General features: G+C 47.3%; 2 long non-coding RNA genes across 2 annotated transcripts in view; one reads left to right on the top strand and one right to left on the bottom strand.

The window, feature by feature from the left end:
* LOC121482226 overlaps positions 1-2,828 on the bottom strand; it is an 11,269-nt gene extending 8,441 nt beyond the window's left edge. The window contains exons 1-2 of the long non-coding RNA XR_005985572.1: positions 2,694-2,828; positions 2,074-2,187 (exon numbers count right to left, since the gene is read on the bottom strand). This is a non-coding gene — a long non-coding RNA (uncharacterized LOC121482226). The remainder of the gene's footprint in view (positions 1-2,073; positions 2,188-2,693) is intronic.
* On the top strand, positions 2,081-22,404 carry LOC121482225. The gene is made up of 3 exons (XR_005985571.1): positions 2,081-2,680; positions 4,211-4,365; positions 22,186-22,404. It is a non-coding gene; the product is annotated as an uncharacterized LOC121482225 (long non-coding RNA).

The following is a 22,404-nucleotide window of genomic DNA, read 5'->3' as shown; positions in this document are numbered from 1 at the left end:
TATCAGTTAGCTATTGCCATGTAACTAGTTACTCAAACCTTATAAACTAAAAAGCCAAGAAAATAATATTATCGATCTCCAAGGGTCAGGAATCTGGGCATGGTTTAGCTGGGTTCTCCAGCTCAACGTCTCTCGTAAGGCTGCAATCAAGACATTACCAAGGTTGCAGTCCCATCTCGAGGCTCAACTGAGGGACAATCTGCTCCAAAGCCCATTGCCATGGCTTCAGGCAGGCCTCAGAAGATCTGCTTCCAAGCTCATGGCCATGCGTCTCATTTGAGGGTTGCCTCGTGACATGGCAGCTAACTACCCCCCCTAGAGCCAGCAATACGAGAGTGAGTGAGAGAAAGCACCCAGAACAGGAGCCAGTCTTTTCATAACCTAATCTTGGAAGTGACATCCCTTCATTTCTGCCACATTCTGTCTGCTAGAAGTGAGTTATTAGGTCTAGCCCACACTCAGGAGGGAAAGGATTTCACAAGGGCATGAATGCCAGGAGATGAGGAACAGGCGGGGCTGTCTTAATGTCTTCCTTCCATATCTTAGCTGGGAGGGATACTCAAAGTTTGCTGAGTGAATATTTGCCATGGGCACTCTATCTGCTGGGCCCTTTTTGTCTCTTCCTTATGTTTCTGGAGTACTGTCTGATTGAATAGGGTACTTAAGCCCGTCCTTTTTCTAGCAAGCACATGTGATGACTAAACATCCAAATTCTCTCATCACCAAGACTGCAAATTCCTTGAAAGCAGGAATTGTATCTCATACTTTGCAATGCTATGAGCACCATATGCAGTCAATAAACATATAATCATCAGTTGAATGGATCTGTGTGATACAGTAGAAGAGCTCTGACATGAATTTCTGGCACCCAAATTCTAGTTCTGGCTCAGTGGTAGACCGTTTTGACCTTCGGTAAGTTCCTTTTTTTTTTTTTTTTTAATTTATTTTAAAACGATTTCTATCCCCAACATGGGGCTCGAACTCATGACCCCAAGATCAAGAGGACGCTCTCCCGACTGAACCAACCAGGTGCCCCTAAATCACAATATCTTAGGGGCCCCTCTGAAACACGGAGATTAGACTGGAAGATCTTTAAGCCTACTGTAATATGTTTTAAAAATTCCTCCGAGGGCAGCCCTGGTGGCTCAGTGGTTTAGCACCGCCTTCAGCCCAGGGCGTGATCCTGGAGACCCGGGATCAAGTCCCACGTCAGGCTCTCTGCATGGAGCCTTCTTCTCCCTCTGCCTGTGTCTCTGCCACTCTCTCTCTGTGTCTCTCATGAATAAATAAATAAAATCTTTAAAAATAAATCCTCTGAGATGGAACTGCCATGGGGGAAGCATACGAGAGCGTTTCAGTGACTGCCATCATGCCCTGGGTCCACCTCGAATTTCAGTAGCAGCTTCGGTGGGCAGACTCACATCAAACTGAGAGTCTCTATCTTCTTTCTGCCCCTGGCCTTCTCCACCCATGTGGGAACGTGCCTAGTTTACATATGTGTGTGTGTGTATAGCCCAGAAGTGGGTTGGAGTTAGCACCCCGAAGGGGCAATCCTCAAGCAAGGTCAGATGGCAGCTGGTGGATAAAGGCCCCAGGCTCCTATCCTTCCTGTGGACAATTCTGCAAGGCATTCTCTACACTTCCTAGAAGATCTGCCCCTGCTATCCTTCCTTAGATCCACATTTCTTTCTTCCCTGTCTCGCTCTCTCTTTTCCTTTGCTCCTAGTTGCTATGATCACCTCTCAGGCAAACTACCTTCACCCAAGCCTCATGTCATGCCCTGCATTGGAGAAAACCCAGTGTAAGAGAAGAAGCCATTTCTCTTTCTGCTCATCCTCTGCCACTAAGGCTAAACCATGGGGGAAGCTAGAGTGAGGTCAGAAAGGCACAGAATATGACACAGGTGAAGTCCCAACCAGGCGAGAAAAGCCTCCTTCTGACTCTATCTAGACCAGAGTTTCCAAGTAGGGAGTTGTCTGATGGGGGCAGAGGCCAAGGCCAATAGCAGAAGTGCGTCTGTCCACTCTCCTACCAGGACTCCAGGAAGACACCCCCTTCCCCAGCACAACTCACCTGCAGTAACATAGGGCAGCCACTGTGTCAGTAGAGAGCAAGCCTGAGTTAGCATTCCCGACATTTCCTCAGCCCTCTTTGGCACATGAGAGATCCCAGAGACAGCTACAGGCCCTGGGTGAACACAGATGTTAGCAAGACACTAGCCGAAGAGCTCACCCTGGAGTGTAAATGATCTGAGAGTCGAGACAATGATTGAGCCACCTGAATGGGAGACCAAACAGGGTTCATGGCCATGCCTCGGTGGGGGGGGGGGGGGCAGTCTTCAGCAGCAGCCCGAGTCAGCAGGGAGGATCACAGAACCCTGGGAGAGGGCACTGCAAGATCCCTTAACTACTGACTTCGGCACTGGCCACCGCTAGGAGTATCTACTGCTGTGGAGACAAGAAGGGCCCAGAGAGGGGACCGGTGACACCAGAGGGACGCCCAGCCACACTGGCCTGAAGGATGAGGCACTCCCACCGCTTACCCAGAGGCCATGCTGGAGAGGATCAAGGGAGGAAGAGCGGAATGGAAAGAGTAACTATCTAAAGAGAAAAAAGACTCAATTGTCCAAACGGATTGTTGAAAGCATTGGAGTGGACCAGGCTGACCGGATCAGAACCAGGTTTGATACTTACTGCCAGGGCTTCCCGTGTGCACGCATGCTCCCGCGGACACGTACACACCTACAAAGGCACGCCGGGCTCTTGAGAAAGCTCAAATGTGCTATAGAAAGTTTCTTTGCACGTTGCGTGGAGCAATCTTTAAAGTCCTCGCGGGTGCCGACGGGGCAGGGAATTAGGCTTCGGTCTCTCCGAGGGACCCAACTGCGCATACGGGGTCTCCCGCCCGGTACAGCCGTCCGTGCTCAGGCCAGGCTCATTGGGCCTGGAAAAGCCACATCAGCTGCACAACCCACCTCCGAGGGTCTGGTTGTCCCTGGGAGGCAGAAGTCAGGAATCTTCACACACTCAGCAAGATCTGTGAAGCAAGAGGGGGTGCGTGGGAAGGTAGGGGGGTGGTCGTAGCATTTGCCCCTTTCATCTCCTTGGGCAGTCCCAATGTCCCTGCCCCCCATCTCGGCTGTATCAAGGCTGTGTGCGTCCCCCTGTCTTTCCTGGCCTCCTCTGGGATGCCTCCTCTGCCATGACAGTTGCTGAGGGTTCCCCAGGGCAGGTAGAAGCATGATTTGCTTTTCAAGCTCTACCCACTTATTGATCTCCTGTCTGAGAAATGTCAGCAGCAGCCAGGAGCTCTCCCTGCTAAGGCACTTAGCTTGGAAGCCTGTGGTATCTGCCTGTATAAACCCTCCCGCCTCCTGCCTCTCTGGCTTTAGAACTATCCCCACCCCCACCTCGGGAAAAGTCTTCTAAGATGAGATGGCAAGAATCAAACAGAGACGTGCTTTGAACACTGGGACGGGAACCAGATTTAAATTGGGCAAAAGCCGGGAGCTCAGAGCGGGTGCAATTCAGTTCCTGCCATCCCTCCCCCTCTCTGCATCTGGTTGCCGGGAGCAGGTAAGGAAATCTCCCCCAGGAGGCTGGCTGGGGCAGGCGGTTGGCCCAGGAGTCAGAAAGCGGGGCTCTGGTCCAGGACCTGGGCAGATAAAGGCAGCCCAGTATTTCAACCGTCATCCCCCCGCCCCTGCTCCCCGCACCCCGGCTCGGTACCATTTAAATGCAGGATTGTCAGGAGGGGAGGGGAAGAGAAAGAAACTGTGTGTTTAGTGGTTAAACCTTTTAAAGTTTAAGTGCATAAACAGGGCCTTCTCCGTATCTGTCTATAGCAATTCCCATGACAGTTACAGCAAAATTACAGAAACTGGGTCGTTTATATAACCCTTTGTATTGTCAAAGCACATTAACTGTCTGCTTTCCTGCACCCTGCTGAGCTGTCTTCAGCTGTCAAATCCCCATACCGCAGCTCAGCACACTGAGGGTAAAGGTCTCTGGCAGTGCCCACACAGGAGATGCCAGACCCTCAGGGGCGGCAAAGGTTTCGAAAGGGAGATTTCACATTTCCTGTGAGCACGGGTCCCGTGGTTTAAAATATACCGAACCCTCGATTTTCCAGCCAAATGCACTGTCACCTGGCTACTGGCTTGCTTCCTCCCAAAAGGGCAGACATGACGTTTGTCTTTTATTATGGACAGGGTTGGAAGAGCTTATCCATCTATGCATTCACTTGATAAAGAAGGATTTATGGAATGTTGTCTACGATGCTGGGACTACGAATAACCTGTACCGGCCACCATTTTAAGGACTTCGCACATATTGACTCCTTTAATCCACATGTTAACCCTGCGAGGTAGGCACTATTACTAGTATTATCCCCATTTTACAGATAAGGAAACTGAGGCACCGAGAGGCATTGTGGATGCTGTGGTGTACTGCCCAGCTGTCCCTTCAGGATGGGGGCTCTCATTTCCCCTGCTGCTGGGAGTGTGCAAAGCAGAGTTCATAGTAAAGTTTTTTTAAAAATAGAAATTGCATATATTGAAGGCGTACGTTATTTAACACCCTTCCCTTCCAGAAACTGACCCAAGGTCATGTTCTCTTCCTAGCATGCAGCCCACATTCAAGGGCAGGGTTATACGGGAGGATAGAGCCCCTCTTGCCTCAATTCTTCAGGACAACTCTGCAGGGCCACCCCGGCTCTTCCAACCCCCCACCCCCACCCTGGAGTGGGGGCATGCCCTGAGGTCTCCCTTGGCCCAGTTCTGCCTCCTTTACCTCCCCGAGGGCACCCCTCAACAAACCTCTTGCACTCACATCTCCATCTCCATCTCAGAGTGTTTCCCCGGGATCTCGCCTGAGGTAGGCAATCTCCAGCTCCCGTGGCTAGCGAGTGGTGGTGGCAGATGTAGTTTTTACCTTACTCTGCTGCTACTGCCTCATTTACTGGGAAACTTCACTCGGCTCAAGCCCAGGCCTGGCACTTGATCCACAGCTTTTGACTCATGGAATCCTAGCGCTGTCCTAACATAGGGGCCTGAGACTTGAGGTGCTAAGCAAAGGGATGGGGGCTTCAGCAGGATTTGACTGTGGGTCTCTCTCTCTGCTCCTTTGACAGCTCCAGCCCTGGCCCCAGCCATCCCCTGTCCACATGACAACTTCTACCTCCCAGGGTTCTTTCAGCTTCTGGAGAGGTGTCACAGGGAAGGCATTATCACCTCCATTTTGCCAGTGAGGAAATTCAAGTGCAGCTAGGTTAAAAGGATTTACCCTGCTAGCTGTTTTTTTTTTAATTTTTATTTATTTATGATAGTCACAGAGAGAGAGAGAGAGAGGCAGAGACACAGGCAGAGGGGGAAGCAGGCTCCAGGCACCGGGAGCCTGATGTGGGATTCAATCCTGGGTCTCCAGGATCGCGCCCTGGGCCAAAGGCAGGCGCCAAACCGCTGCGCCACCCAGGGATCCCCCTGCTAGCTGTTAACACAGCAGAGGCTCGGACCCAGGTCTCCCAGTTTCTACTGCCTGTGTTAATGCCTTGTCCCCTTCCAAGGCTTTAGGTGGGGAGCAGGGCAGGACATTCTTCTACATAAGACTTTGGCCCTGCCCAGGCAGTGGTGCTGCATACAGCCACGTCCTGCATCTCTTTCTCTCTGCCCGAACTCCAGGGCTCCAGAATTCTGAGATTCCCGGCTGTTGTCCTGCTGCCGTCAACGCTACCACAATCCCTGCCGTTTAGTAAAGTCCTTGCACACATAGCCCCTCTGTCCCGGTTCAGCCTCCATGTAACCCTGTGAACGAGGTAGGGTGGTTCCTATGATTGCCATTCCCCAGAAGAGAACACTAAAAAACATAGGGTAAGGGTCAAATCACCAGCAGGTCCATGGCAGAACTGGATTTGAACTTAGGTCTTTCCATTATGACCAGTCCAGAGCTCTTTCCATCCTGCCCTGCCCTACTTGATCTCCCAGCCACTTCCTTTTTCCCTGGCTCCCTTCTTGTTGTGCACAAGTGTACCAGGCCGTACATTCCTGCAGGAAGCAAGATACCAACTGGAAGACAATAATGTGAGCGGTGGGGCTCTGAGACATTCCCCAAACTTGAAATGCTCCCCTCTAATACCTAAAATTCCACCACTGCATTTGGCCCCAAGAGACTAATCATTGCCTTTTCCCTAGAACCTTCTTTTGACATACAAAAAGCAGCTGGAACTCTTCTACACTGCTAATGGGGATATAAAATGGTTTTTTTAAAAAAAGCAACCTTTGGCCAAGTTGGGTAATTTCTTAAAAAGTTAAACATATGCCTATAATTCCATGCCTGGGTATTTATTTACCCAAGAGGAAAGAGTCCAAAGACTGGTATTTGAATGTTCAGAGCAGCTGAACAGAAATAACCCAAATGTCCATCAACAGGTGAATCAATAAACCAATTGTGGTATATTTATATCTTTCCGCAATTAAAAGGAACAAGCTATAGATATGGGCAACAACATGGATGAATCTCAAAAACCTGATGAGCGAAAGAAGCCAGATATAGAAGAGCGCGTATTTTAGAATTCTATTTACACAAAGTCCTAGAAGAGGCAAAACTCTATGGTGATAGAGGTTGTAATAGTGGTTATCTTGATGGGAAGATGTTTTGACTGGAAAGAAGCACAGGGAATTTTCTAGCGAGATGGAAATTTTCTTTATCATGTTGGAGTAGTGGTTACATAGCTGTATGCATTTGTCAAAACTCTTCAGAACATAAAGTTAGAATAGGTGCATTTGGTATGTTAATTATACATCTGCAAAGCTGACAAAAATCAATAAGTCGCTGACATGGTAAGTGTGGTATTCTTGCCCTGGGCTCTCTGGAGTGTCTGGCATCCATAAAACGACACATATCTGTGAGCCTAGGTATATTTTACAGGAGAAGGCTCTCATTTGTCCTAGGTTCTACTCCTACAAGAATGTGTAGCTCAGGGGAGCCTGGGTGGCTCGGTTGGCTAAGCATCTGACTCCTGGTTTCAGCTCAGGTCATGATCCTAGGGTCGTGAGACCGAGCCCTATGTCGGGCTCTGTGCTCAGCATGCAGTCTGCTTGAGATTATCTCTCCCTCTGTTTCTCCCACTCATGCTCCCTCTCTCTAAAATAAAGAAGTAAGTAAGTGAATAAACAAACAAACAAATAAATAAATCTTTTTTTAAAAGAATATCTGCAGTTCACCTAACATAGACACACAAGAAACAAAGCACCTCAAATAACCATTCTGTGCAAAAAGTCCAGCAGGTGGTTTCCTTCATAGAACTTGAAAGCCCATGAGGAGCTGGATTCCAAGGGATGCAGGACATGATGGAAAGGGGGGAAGTTCTAAAAGGGGTATAAGCCCGATCTCATGCTGTGGAAGGGAAGGAAGCGGGGGAGGGCCAGGTGTAAGCCTAAGGGTCCCTTGGAACTTTCACCTCCCTTGACAATCACACGGAGGAGAAGTCACAGTCACTTGGGTATCTACAACTTACACAGGTTTGAAATCACCATCTTCTCATGCCTGTTTAAGCCACCACAATACAGTGAAATCCTATTATCTGCCATATACCCTTGTGCTGATAGATGTGGGAGGGGACTGGGGACACCATCAGACACACCTCATTTCCTTGGGAACCAGGGAGCTTGAGAAACTCTGTCCCAGCAAAAAGCCTCTTTGGACAATCATCTGAGCACTCCAGACTTCGGCTGGGATGGGGAATGGGTCGTGCCGGAACAGCACCCGGTGTAGGGGCCCATGGTAGCATGCCCGTGGGCGCACGTGTGCACACCAGCAGAAGCTAGGCCGACGGTTCACAAGATATTTCAGAAACTAGCAGCAGCAACGGCACTTGGGAAGTTGAAAAGATGAAACCTGTGAATCAATCCAAGTACAAAGCTCTCAGTTTCTAATTCGGTACCTGTTTCCAACACCTTGCGACGAGTCAATCTGTGCAGAACCTCACGCTCTTGGCATTTCTGATACTCAGTTCTAGGAGGATGTGGTAACAGCAGGTGCCTAAACCATTGATTTCTTTTAAAAGATCCTACGCCATCAATGACACTGAATCTGCTCGTGCAAATATTCAGGAACTTTTCAATGTCCATACTTGGAAATACTCAGTAAGAAGCAAAAACTTCTCTGCCTTCTATAGGCTACAGTGGAAGCAGACCCAGCTAGTACTTTTGTTCATTCTTTCAACATTTATTTATCAAATATCTAATATGTGTGTCAGGCCGTGGGCACATGGGAGGAAACAAGACCAAAAGACCCTGCCCTCTTGGAGTTCACATTCTGGACGATTAATGAATAAATAAATTACATATTGTGTTAAATAATGTGATAGGGAAAAACTAAAGCAAGGAAAGGCAAAAGTGGGGCTGCCATTTTAGATAGGGTGGTCATGGAAGGCCTCACTGAAAAGAAGACAGTTGAGTGAAGACTTACAGAGGTGAGGAAGTCAGCTCTATGAAGAGGTAGGAAGACAGCCTCAGGAAGCAAGACCAGCCAGTACAACAGCTGTAAAGCAGGAACAGACTGAAGTATTAGAGGAACAGCAAAGAGGCCAATGTGGCTAAAACCAAATGAGCAAGGGGCACTAGAGCAAGATGGTACTGGTGAGGTAGTAAGGCCAGATGGTCTATGTCCCTGTGGGCCATGGTAAGACTCAGACCTTGATCCTGAGTGAGACAGAGGGTTCTGAGCAGAGGAGGGACTTGCTCCAACTTGGGTTTTCGGTGGATCATTTGGGCTGTTCTACTAAGAATAGGCTAGAGTAGAGGTAGAGTGGGGGAAGAGTCTGAATATGAAGATAGATCAATAGAAACTATCCAGTCTGAGTAACAGACAGAAAAAATACTGAAAAAAAAATGAATAGAGCCTCAGGGACCAGTGTGGTCTAACATTTATGTTTATGAGACCAAGAGGAGAGGAAAAAGAGTACAATGCCAAAAAAATATTTGAAGAAATCATAGCCAAAAGCTTCCCAAGTTTGGCCATAGGACATAAACCTATGTCTTCAAGAAGCTTAGTGAACACCAAATAGGATAAACTCAAAGAAAGCCATGACCAGACACATCACAAATTGGTGAAAACTACAAAAGAATAAAAATTCTTGAAAGCTGCCAGAGGAAAAACAATGCATTACCTACAGGGAAACAACAATTTCAGTGACTGCAAACAGTTGACAGAAATCATGGAGTCCAAAAGGAAGTGGTACTGCATTTTTAAAGATCTATTTACTTATTTGAGAGAGAGAGAGAGAGAGAGAGAGAGAGCAGGGGGAGGGGCAGGGGGAGATGGAGAGAGAGAATCTCAAGCAGACTCTGTGCTGAGCATAGTGCTTAATGCAGGGCTCCATCTCACCAGCCTGAGATTATGACCTGAGACATTTAACCAACTGAGCCACCCAGAAGCCCCCAGCACAGTATTTTTAAAATGTTAAAATAGAACTGTCCACAAAATTTTAAATTGAGTAAAAAATAAATTTCATGAATAAATGAAAGTGAAATAAAGGTATACTCAGATGATGGCAAATTAAGAGAATTTTTCACCAGCAGATCAGCTTGGAAAGAACTGCTAAAGTTATTCAAACAGGAGGAAAATAATAACAGAAGGAAACTTGGAATATCAGAAATATGGGGAGAGCAACAGAAATGGTAAACATCTGAGTAAATGTAATAGATCATTCTTCAATTTTGAGATATTTAAAATACATTTGGCCATTGAAAGCAAAAATAACAGCATCTTCTAGAGGGCTTAGTACATGTAGATGCAATACATAAGAAAAATATAATACAAAAGGGGAAGGTTACAGGACCATAAATAATGGTAGATTGTGTATGTTCCAATTGAAGTCGCAAAATATTGATTCTAAGTTGATGATGGAACGTTAAGTATATATTTTCTAATACCTAGAGCAACCACTAAAATAACCATATGAGACATAGTATAAATCACACTAGATAAACTAAAGTCGAATATGTTCAAATAACACTATGAGTGAATATACTATGGTACCTTGGACTAAATCTCAGAACAGGAAAATGAGATGAGTAGAAATATAAATAAAATGAAATACAAATAAAGTCTGGAGTTCAATTAATAATTATGTAGCAATTACTGGGTTCATAATTTTGACAAACATATCATAGTAATGTAAACTGTTAACATTAGAGAAAACTAGGTGAGGGCTATATGAGAACTCTGTATTATCACTGCAACGTTTCTGTAAATTTCTCAAAATATAAGCTGTACTTAGAAAAAATGTTCAAATAACCCAAAATTGGGCAAGAAAAGGGAAATAGAAGAACAAAAACCAGAAGAAAGAGAAACTGAATAATAAAATGATAGAATTAATCCAAACATCAATAATTACATTAATATAAATGGCCTAAACACATCAGTTAAATGAAAAATGATCTGAATGGATTGATAAAAGAAAAACATGACCCAAATATGTGCTATCTACAAGAAACTCATATCAAATGTAATGATACAGGTAGGTTAAAAGTGAAAGGACAAAAAAAAGATGCACCATGCAAATACCTATCAAAAGAAAACTAGAGTGGCTCTATTAATAGCAGACAAAGAAATCTCAGAGCTAAGAAAATTACCAAGGATCAAAAGGGACATTACATAACGATGAAAGGATCAATTCACCAATAAGACATAACAGTGCTAAAAATGCATGCACCTAACAAAAGACTTTCTACCACACGAAGCAAAAACTGACAGAACTGAAAAGAGAAAGAGACAAATCCACAATTATAGGCAGAAACTTTTCAACACCTGCCTCACAGTATTAGACAGAACTCGTAGGCAGAAAATCAGCAAGCATATAAAACTGAACAATGATGCCAACCAACTGGATCTAATTGACAGTTATAGAATACTCTACCCAACAACAGGAGAGCACAGTTTTTCCAAGTGAACGTGCAACATTCAGTAAGATAGACAATATTTTACAAACCCGAACAAATTTAAAAGAATTGAAATTATACAAAGTATGTTCTCAGACCATAATGGGATTAAAATAAAAATCAATAATACAAAAGTAACAGGGAAAGCTCCAAATACTGGGAAAGTTAGTCACATACTTCTAAATAATCCTTGAATCAAAGAGGAAATATCCAGAGTAACAAATATATTTTGAACTGCACAAAAATAAAAATGCAACATATTAAAATTTGTGTGATGTATCCATAGCTGTGCCCAGAGGGAAATTTATAGCATTCAATGCTTACATTAGAAAAAGAAAACTCTCAAACAATAACCAGTGGCTTTCATTTTAAGAAATTAGAAAAAGTAGAACAGCATCAATCCAAATCAAGCATAAGGAAGGAAATAATAAAGAACAGAGATCAATGAAACAGAAAACAAATAAGCAATAGGCAAAATCAATGAAACCAAGAACTAGTTCTTTGAAAAGATTGATACAATTGGTAAATCTCTAGCAAGGCTGACAAAAAGAGAGAGAAAACATCAATTACCAATATGAGGAAGGAGGGAGAGAATATAATTACAGACCCTGGAAACATTAAAAGGATAAGAGAATAATATGAACAACTCTATGCATATGAGAAGGAATGGACCAATTTCTTGCAAATCATAAACTAGCAAAACTCACCCAAGATGAAATAGAGAACCTCAATCATCCTTTAGCCATTAAAGAAATTAAAGATGTAGTTAAAAACCTTCCAAAAAATAAATCTCTAGGCCCAGGTGGTAAATTCTACCAAACATTTAAAGAAGAAATAACATCAATTCTATAAAACATCTTCCTAAGAATAGCAGAGCATGGCATGCTCCCCAACTCACTTTACATGATCCTCTGATTCTAAAGCCAGACAAAGAGAGCACAAGAATAAAGAACTAGACCCTAATATCTCTCATGAACATGGACATACAAATCCTTAAGGAAATATTAGCAAATTGAATCCATCAATACATAAAACCATAACACAACCAAATGGGATTTTCCTCAGAAACGCAATATTCAAACATGGATAAATATAATTCACAATGTTGACAAGTCCAAAGAAGAAAAATCCAAAGATCCTATCAACTGATGCAGAAAAAGCACTTGATAAAATTCAATATCCATTTGTAATAAAAACTCTCAGCAAACTAGAATTAGAAGGACTTTTCCTTGACCTGACAGAGGGGCATCTACAAAAACCCTGCAGTTAATATCATACTTAACGATGCAAAACAGAATTCTTTCTCCCTGTGATCAGAAACAAGGCAAGGATGTCCATAATTACTCCACCAGTTCAACACCAGTGGATTAGGCAGTGCAATAAGGCAAGAAGAAGAAATAAAAGCATATATATTGGAAAGGAAAAAATACAATCCTCTCTATTTGCAGGCAATGTGATTGTCTACACAGAAAATCCCAAGGAATCTACAAAATAAAGCAAAATCTCCTGGAACTATAAGTTTAGAAAGGTTGCAGATATCAGTTCGACATACGAAATGAAACTATAAGTCTGTGGTTCCACTGTAAACCACAATTTTAAAAAGGAATACAATTTATAATCACTCCAAAAGAATGAGCTATTTAGGCATAAATATTACAAGACATGTACAGGACCTATTTGCTGAAAAATACCAAGTAGTGATGAAGGAAATCAAAGAGATCTAAAGGAGTTGGAGAAATGGAGTGATGTACCATGGTCATGCATTGTTAAAGTTCACCATAATAAATATGTCAATTCCTCACTAAAATGATTTATAGATTTAATACAGCACCAATCAAAACCCCAGGAGGATTTGTATACATATAAACAAGCTGGCTCTAAAATTTATATAAAAAGACAAAGGAACTAGAAGAGCTAAAACAAATTTGAAAAAAAAATGAAGAATAGAGAAATCATAGTTCTCGATTCTCAGACTTGCTCCATAGCTCCAATAATCATGATGCAGTGGTATTGGCAGAGGGACAGACATAGATCAGTGAAACAGAATAGAGCATCTGGAAATAAACTCATGGTAGCATGGCCAATTGATTTTTGATCAAGTTGCAAGGAGTGGGTGCTGGCCCCTTTTGGCATCTTGTGGTCAGCGTAGAGGTGGGCACAGGGAGCCTTGTACTGAAGGGACTCTCACTCTCCCCTGGGCTCCTGAAAAGAGAGGTATGGAGCCCCTCCCACCGCCCACAGCCTTTTCAGAAGCTGGCACTAAGGTAGAGACAAGAGGGCCCTGGCCTGTCTGATGAGGAAGGAGGAGCTGTGTGGCTGGAACACAGGGAGCAGGGGGGAAGGACAGGAGGTGAGGACAGAGGTCATGGGGGCCAGACACAGAGGGCTTTGTTGGTCCCTGGGAAGACTTGAGTTTTTGCCCTGATATGTACCATGAGAGGGTGTTAAGCCAAGGGAGTAATGTGACTTAGCCTTTTAAGGGCTCGGTCTCCCTGCTGGGTTGAGAAATTATTGAGCAGGGGGGATGGGAAAGAGCAGGAAGACCAGCTGGGAGGCTGCTGGGACAGTTCTGAACATAATTTGAAGGTATAGGGTATGTGCGCATGTGCATGTCCGTGTGTGTGTGTGTGTGTGTGTGTGTGTGTGTGTGTGTGTGTGTTAGGGGTTATAAGAATTTCTTAGTGTTGCAATAAAAAAGAGTTTGAGAAACACTTCCCCAGGAACAATTATATTTCCCCTGTATTCTGTTTGCTTGAAGGCCAACTCAGAGGTCTTGTAACTGCCTCAGACCTCTCAGTGCCAGAGAATTGAGAGGACGTGCCCACTGTGGGTGAGGTGAGCAGAGGGCCACTGCTTTGACTTCCTGGGAGCCTCTGACCTTTTCTCCTGGGGTCTGTGCAAGAAGTGGCCCTCCTCAGCCGGCCTGCTGGATGGCTTGACATCACGGGCTCAGTCAGACTTTGGTAGACTGGACCCACTCAATGGCAAATGGTTACATTTCTTTTTCTTCATTTTCTCGATAAGAAAATTAGGCACAGAGCACTATGGCAGCATGCCCAGTATCCCAGATGATGTTGGTGGCAGAGTTTCGGTTTCTATCTCCTGCTCAGACCAGGCATGGAAGGTGTTTGGGGTCAGTGGCCACCTTCTGCTTCTCCAGTGTCCCTTACTGATCTTGTCTATCTAGACAGCCCAGAGGCTTTCTGTCACGAACCAGGCCAGCTGTGCAGTGGCCAGAGTGGCGGGGCAGGGAGTCCATGCCCTCAAGTGTTCTGCTTCTCAAGGAGGCCCCTTGACTGCCTCCTCGTAAGCTCAGGACTTCCTGTGGCCCAGGCAAGGAAGGAGGACGCAACAGCAGGAGCACCCAAGGCTGCTGCTCGGAAACATAGCTGGGGGTATTCACCTACTGTTATTTCAATTCTTAAGCTAAAGAGCTCAGCTGTGTCCCCTCCAAATTCATACATTGGAGCCCTGATTCCCAGCACCCCAGAATGTGACATTTGGAGACAGAGTCTTTACTGAGGTGATGAACTTAACGTGAGGTCGTCTGGGTGGGTTCTAGTCCTGTAGGACTGGTGTCCTTATAAGAAGAGGAAGTTGGGCAACAGATCCACAGAGGGAAGATCGTGTGAGGACACAGGGAGAAGACGTCCATCTAAGGGCCAAGGGGAAAGGCCTGGAACAGATCCCTCTCTCATGGCCCTCCCACCCTCAGAAGGAACCAACCCTGGGGACATTTTGATCTCCGACTTCCAGCCTCCAGAACCACGAGGCGGGACATTCCTGTTGTGGAGGCCACCTTCTGTGGTCCATCGTTACAGCAGCCAGAGCCAACTAATAGATGAGCCACCTTGTGTTTCTTAGGGTGCAAGCCAAGGCGTGACAAGTGTGGTACCCCACCCCCTCAGTCCTGCCCCCGTTTAGGGGCAGCCCCAGGAAGAGCAGAGGCCGTGGGGAGTAGAGAGGCCCAAGCTGAGCACTTCCAACAGCCCCTGCTCCCAGCATCCCTCCTATCTCGCCCACTGCCTCACTGAGCCAGTCGCCAGGGGCTGCGGGAGACCTTTCCAGGCCCTTCTGCACTGCCTGGAGGAGACGTCACCATTGTTCCTCTGGCATCTGAAGGCAGCTGCGAGCAGGGGACAGGGGAGGAGCTGGCCCAGAGGGCCAGCCTTCTCCCCAGGACTCCGGAGCCAGGTTCCCCTGGGGTGGCCCCGGGAGCCTCCCCCACCATCCTCACTGGGGAGCTAGAAGAAGCTTTAGTCTGTGGGTGCACCTGCTTAGCCCTCCTGGAGGGGAGCTGGGGGCGGTTTTCAGCACTCGCACCCTTTCGTCTCTTCCTGTCTGTCTTTTTTTTCTAAATAAGAGAAGGCAGTTCCTTCGGCACCAGGAGCGAAAGAGAGGGAGGGAGCCGAGCAATGAAAGGCTCCGAGAGTGTTACACATAACAGTGGGCGTATTTTATGGAAAGCAGCCGACAATCAGTGTTTGCAGACGCCTTTTATTTTATATTATTTCCTCATCTGTTCAGCTTTCTTGGGCGGGAGCCAGAAAGTTAATATTCTCAGTCAAAGTCGGTCTTTTATCTGTCAGGTTCAAAATGAAACCAAGCCGCTGGGGTTTTAAAGCGTCTCAGCCAAAAGGCAAACACACCTTCTCAGCAGCTCGGGCCCAGGGGCTGTCACTTGGGCTGCCACCCTTGCCAGCAGTTCCAGCGGAGGCCCTATTACTGGGGCTTTTGACTGGGGCGGGGTGGGGGGTGGGGACCTGTGACTCCCTCCCCAGGACATGGGTCACCCCTGGGCACCTGGTCTGCCTGCGGCCTTCTGGCCTCATTAGCACCTGAGCATGGTGCCATCAGTCGGTGCCTGAGGCACCTCACCAGGCCGGCAGGCTCGAGGGCAGTTCAGCCGGTTAAAGGGGCAGGGGGGACGAAAGGTCAGGAGTGGTGGTTAGCCCCTGCCTGAGCCTACTTGGGCTCCCGCAAGGGCTGTCCAGGAGAAGTGGTCTGAGCAAAGCCATGGTGCCTTCAAAACATGCCATCGTGTTCTGTGATGGTCCCCCATGACAAGGTAGGAGCCCAGCCCTCCACCCTGCAAATGTGGGCTGGCTTTCGGGACTCACTTCGAGCAAATAATTACAAGAATAACAAAAAGTGATGCTGTGTGATTTCCGAGGCAAGATGATAAAAGCCGATACACCTTCCATCTGGCCCTCGCTCACAGGACGGCCACTCGGGAGCTCCAAGCTGCCATGGAAGCAATCCGGCTGTTCCGAGGCTGCCACGCTGGACAGACGACATGGGCAGCCCACACAGAGAGACCCGGAGCCCAGCTGTGCTGCCCCGAGTTGTTGGGAGTCCTCCCAGCCCACGCACCAGAGAGAAGAAGGCTTTGAGATGTCCCCACCTCCGGCCATGTGACTGAAACCACAGGAGCAGTCCCAGTGAGGAGCTGCCTTGCTGAGCCCCATCACCCCACAACGATCGATCGAAGCTGGGTTACACCGCTAGGTTCGGGATGTTTTGTTACACAGCAATAGATGTCCAGCGCATTGGCTTTCTCCCTTCTGATTTTGTCTCCTCCCAAGCAAGGCTGGAAGGTGGGGTCCTTTCCATTGTACGAATCCATCCCGGGCGGGACAGGCATAGTGCAGGAATGGGTCCCTGACCTGGGGCCTAAGGGCCTGAATTTCGGTTCTGATTCTTCCCGACATACCACCTTGGTCCACTCTCTGGGGGTCCACTATGCTCCTGGACCTCAGTGTCCATGTCTAATAAAATGGAGCTGACAGATAAGAAGAGCTTCACGGAGCTGTTTGAGAAGGGTCAATTGAGGCTGTGGACGTAACAATGGGACGTCTAAAGGCCTTGAGATATAAGTTTCCACAAATGACTCGTACCTCCCCGCGGCAAGTGTATGCAGAAGGATACATGCAACACAACCTAAACTGAGTCTGACGCACCTGGCACACTGAGGGGAAAGGGACCCTCTGTAAAATATAAGAACTATTTTGAAGCTCCTTCTTCTTTGTACGTTCTCTCATAGTTTCATGGGGGCAACCAACGAAGCCATTCAGGGAAGCCCATGGCTTTTGCGGCCGTCTCTGTTACATGCCAATCAAAGTGAAGGCCTCTGCAGTCAATCTGGGGCCTCCCCTGGGTTTGGAGGCCACCTAAAATGCGGTGGGGCACCCCTGGATCTACGGCTCCAGGAGCTGCTACCCCCCACCCTGTGCCCATTATCAATTACACCCCACCCAACCCCAGACCCAGCTGGACTCAATAGCATTTTCGGAAACCAACTGAAATTGGAAATAAGCACTGCAGGAGGGGCTGGGGAGGGAGAATTTGGCCTCATGCTACATTGCCCCCACATTTAGCTTGGACCCAGACTTCTGCTCGTCCCCCCTGAGTGTTCCACCCTGGGCACCAACCCCTTGGCACTTCTGCGGGCCTCTCCCTTCCTTACAATATGGCTTCTGCTAATAAAGGCATAAATGCTGCAAAGCACTTATTACGGTAATATTATCTTTATATTATCCCAGCATTACCAGGCCGTGCGCAGGGGCAGGGGAGGCGGGAGAAGCTCTTCGGTGCTGTCAGTAATCGGAGGAAGGCAGTTTAGTTTAATGATAATGACTCGCGCTTACATAGCTGCCCTCATCCCAGAGGACCCCGGAGCACTTTACAAACACACTCTCACTCTGAGCCTCTCTAACCAACCTGAGCCGCGCAGCAATGCTTATAAATAATATATCCTCTGAGTGCCTCTCTATACTGCAAATGCATGATATAAATATGTATAAATGTAACAAATATGATTTTTGCATGTTACATTTATAATCTTTAAAAAAAAATTGGTGACCCATCATGGGGGCGCAGCCACAAAACAGACTCATAGGATACCAAGTCCAATAAACATCGATACTGTGCAGCCATTTACAACAGGTACCAGCCCGGGGCCTTTAAAAGCTAAGGAAATAGTTCAGGGTCTGCATTCATTGGGTTCCTCTTTCACTGGGAAGGTCATTCTCAGGTCAAGTTTGTTCAACAAGTTCCGGCTCGGGGTGCTGCAAATGCACAGAGAGGGACAATCCTGGGTGCCCGCCAGGGCTGAGTCTCAAGTGTTGACGCTGAGGCTGTGTGATTATGGGTAAAACAACAGCCCTATCTGGGCCTTATGTTATATCCTTAACATAACCAGATCGAAAGCTTTATGGTAGACTGTGGTATTGTTCCCAATCTTCTGGTCCTTGCTCGACTAAAATCATACATTTGTGCCCTTCACTGTGTGAATCTGCAGGATTTCACATTGCAGTAGGCAGAGTTTATTTCCTCACCCCCTGGATTTGGAGTTTGGCCATGTTTTCTGATTACTATTGCTACATAACAAACTTTCCCAAATTTAGTAATGTAAAACAGAAACCATTTTATTATGTTCATGTATTCTGTGTGCCAGGAATTTGTTTAGGACACAGTGGGGATGGCTTGTCTCTCTCCCATGATATTTAGAAAATCCACTGGAAAGAGCTAGCAGTCTGGGAGTGACTCAGTGGCTGGAGGGTGGGATCATCTGCAGGTTTGCTCTGTCACACGTCTAGAGTCTGGGCTGGGCTCACCTGAAGATTTGGACAGCCGGTGGGACAGCCCATACAGAGTCCCCCAGCATGGCAGCCTCGGAGTCATCAGGCCAATTACATAGCAGGTCAGGGCTGCAAGTGCAAGTGATCCAGGGGCATGGTGAAAGCTGTGTGGCCTTTCACGACACAGCCTTGGAAATCTGTGTCACTTCCACTGTCTTCTATGGTCAAAGAAGTCATGAGCCCATCTGGACTCCAGCTCAGGAGAATTAAACTCCACCTCTTGAAGGGATGAATACCAAGGTCACGCTATGGAGGAAGAGTGTGAGGTGGGCATCAGAATGGGTTTCCTGTGCCGCATAACAAATGACCACACTCATAGTGGTTTGCCACCATGCCAGTCCCCACCATTTCTGTGGGGCGGAAGTCTGAGGACAGCTCAAGTGGGGCCTCTGTTGAATTCTGTAAGGCTACAGTTAAGGTGTCAGCCAGACTGTGATCCTTTCTGGGCCTTAGGATCCTCTTCCAAGCTCACGTGGCTGTTGGTAGAATTGCCTTCATCTGTGAAAGGACCACACTAAGCCTGGGAAGGGTCCCTGGTAAAAACATGGGAATGTGCTTGGGCTACCAGAAAGAGCAATGTACATCATCCTTAATTTTCTCCCAGCTAGACTGCAAAACTCCCAAGGTCGGGGACACAGTGTTACATTCACTTTGAACCAAAGAACCTAGAGCAGAACTATGCACATGGCTGAGTCTCAAAGAAATGCTGGCTCAGGGCTGGCCACACCGAGGAATGGAGAGATATACAAGGAATGAACACTGGAGCTCCAAGGAGAATCTGAGACCCTAGCGAGGAATATGATGACAGGGGAGATATTTGGTACGTCGCTGTCACTAACATAGGCATAAAATCTGGCCACTGGGATAAAACAGAGCAACCTGATTTTATCTCTGCATTCTTGAAGACAGACTGAATGTCTCTGGGGGAAAGGTGCAGTGTGGTGGTTACAGCAGGGCCCCTGCAGCCAGACAGACTTGTGTTTGAACTCCGGTTCAGCTGTTTTCTAGTTGAGTGACCTTGGGCAAGTTGTTGAACCTCTGAGGCATCAGGTTCCACGCTGGTGAAATGAGGCTTACGAGAAGGGTGCGTGATACCGCTCTCCTGGTAGATGGCTGTTTACCATCAGCTGCCGTTATGACAGGCATGGAGGCATCATGTGTGGGGGCTTGGGCTCCAGATCTGTGCTGCCTGAGTCAAAGCCAGGCTGCCGCACCCCTTCCCGGACGTGTGACCCAGCACAAGTTATGTAACCTCTCTGGTCCAGCTCTTGCTTGTATGTGAAAGAAGGGTAACAATTTTCGGTGCTCTGTAGAACACCTGCGGGAATAAATAAGATAATACGCATAAAATGCTTAGAATAGCATGTGGCCCATGTCAAGTACTAGATGGATATCAGCTCTTGTTGATTTGCTACACCATCTGCCTTGCTTCATTCTTCTTTTCCTCCTCCTCCTCCTTATCCTTTTTCTTCTCCCTGTGCCTTAGGGAGATCCCTCCAATTCCAATTCTTTGCTTCCTGGATTCTTCACAATGGACCCTAAGATGGGTCAGGACCTCCCTGGTTCACTTTAATAGGCATTTAGCCAACAGGTCGGGGAACTGAGCTTTACCCAGCACTGCTCCTCTCTGTTCTTCCGCTAGCATCCCGCGGCCACTTTCCTGAACTGCACCTCCCTCTACTGAGTTGTTCAAGCCAGTAACAAGGAACCAAAGCTGCTTACTTCCAACCAGCTATCAAGTCCTATCAGCTCTGCTGCAAAGTCTGGAATCTGTCCTCAGCTGTCCCCCTCGTGATACCCCCGGTTGATCCCAGCCACCATCATCTCTCACCAGGACAGAGCCACAGTCCCTAGTACTACTCACTGTTGCCCCCAACGACCCACAGCCAGAGTAATCTCTGTCACTGTCCTACTTAAAACTTTCCAGTGGCTTCTGACTTCACTGTGCACAGAATCCAAACTGCTTAGCACGTCCCTCAGGGCGCTGCACCCAACTCCCACCAACCTCACCATGGATCCTTAAGGAGCCAAGCCCTTTCTTGCCTCAGGCCTTTTGCATCTGCTGTTTCTTTTGCTCAGAATGCCCTCCCCGTTCCCCCAACTCCACCTCAGGAAGATTCTGCATCCTTCATTCCTCAGCTTAATGTCACACCTGGAGGGAGACCACTCCCATCCAAATTTTGTCCCTTTGTATCTTCTTTGATCTCCTCTTTTGTTCCTTTGTAACATCACAATTCTTAGTTAATTCTTTGTGTGTTTACTGGACTTCTGACCTCCCCCATCATTAGCCTCTCATGGTCATGAAGGCAGGAAGGGTGTTCCTAGCCTAACATATAGCTGGCTCTCAACAGATATTTACTGAATGAATGAAAGCATCTTCAGGTTCCCAGGTCCTTTATGAACAGCTACATCGAAGGCTGATAGCAATTCCTACTGAGAAATGGGCTCAGGGAGGCAGAGAGAAATTTGGCCAAGGTCAGCCAGCTGATGAGGGGCAGAAGTAGGAGCGGGACCCAAGCCCTCACATTCCTCAGCAGCTTCTCTGTTGGACACTGGCCTGGTACAAGGTATGTGAAGTGGGCAGACAGAAGCGAGAGAGAGAGATCTGTGCCCTCATGTGGGGTGGGAGTGAGGATGGGGGTTCACTCTCATTCCCTGTTTAACTATGGCAACTAAAATGGTATAGTCCAAGGTGGTAGTGCTTGCAGATCCCTTTTTGGGGAGGGACCCACAGCCCAGCTGCAGAGAGTGCTATCCCTAGACTGTCCCTCCTCCTTCTGCTCTCAGCTCTCAGGCCCTTCAGAGACAGCTCAGCTGCTGAGAGCCGGGCCTAGTAAACCTTCCACATGCTAAACTCCATCCCAAAGCCTGCTTTCTGGAACACCCAGCCGGTGACACCCAGTATCCCAGACCTTCCCATCACCTACTTAGCTTTTGTACTTTAGTCCCTGTGTTTCTGCCAAGGGTAGCCCCACCCCCACCCCACCTTTGTGTCCCCGGGACAGGTTAATCCGTAGCTTCCTGTGGAATACTCATTCCAGCACAAGGGTCCTCCAACTTGAGCGGGTAAGAGGACCTGTTAAAACAGATTGCTTGGCCCCATCCCCACAGTTTCTGATTCAGTGGGTTTGGGATGGGGCCATGGGGATGTGCATGTCCAACACAATCCCAGTGACACTATGCTGTTGTCCAGAGATCATGGTCTGAGGACTACTGGTACCAGGGAGTGAGAAATAGAAAGAAATGTGGTTCTCGGCTTCCTTCTGGCCTCTGCGGCCCCTTGGCAAGACAGCCCCACAAAGTTCCCTTCCAACTGGGAATTTACATTCAATTATGTTTAAATCATCAGCAAGAGTCTGGCCTGAGTAGACCCTTGGCTGGGGAGACAGGCCAGAAGAATGAACCTGAGTACGCTGTCCTTTCCTGCTGGCCACCTCGAGTGGTCATCTGGCCAGGCCCTGACTTCTAGTCCTGGTCTGCATGCAACTCCCTGCCGTCCCTCCTGAGCCCCGGGTTGCTCAGAAGGCCCTCTCCCCGGGCACGTGTGCGCTAGACACTCTGGGCCAAGCCGAGGAGCGTTCTAATCTACTCCCTCTGTCCCTTAAGCTGGAAGTCTCCAGAAGAGTGACGAAAAAACAGCCAAGAGGTGGGCCGAGGCTCAGGAAACTAATTGAAGAACGACTCCTCTGCGGGGCGTTAATACCTTGCAAAGAAGTGAATCTACTGGCATTTTTTTTAGAGTTTAATAAAAATATATATGCACCGTGAGAAAATCACAGCAATAATTCCTTGCACCTTTGTTCCAAGAAGCCCAAAGCACTCCCC

The sequence above is a fragment of the Vulpes lagopus genome, chromosome X (genome assembly GCF_018345385.1).
Source record: "Vulpes lagopus strain Blue_001 chromosome X, ASM1834538v1, whole genome shotgun sequence".
NCBI lineage: Eukaryota > Metazoa > Chordata > Mammalia > Carnivora > Canidae > Vulpes > Vulpes lagopus.
This window is presented reverse-complemented; position numbering and strand designations above follow the sequence as displayed.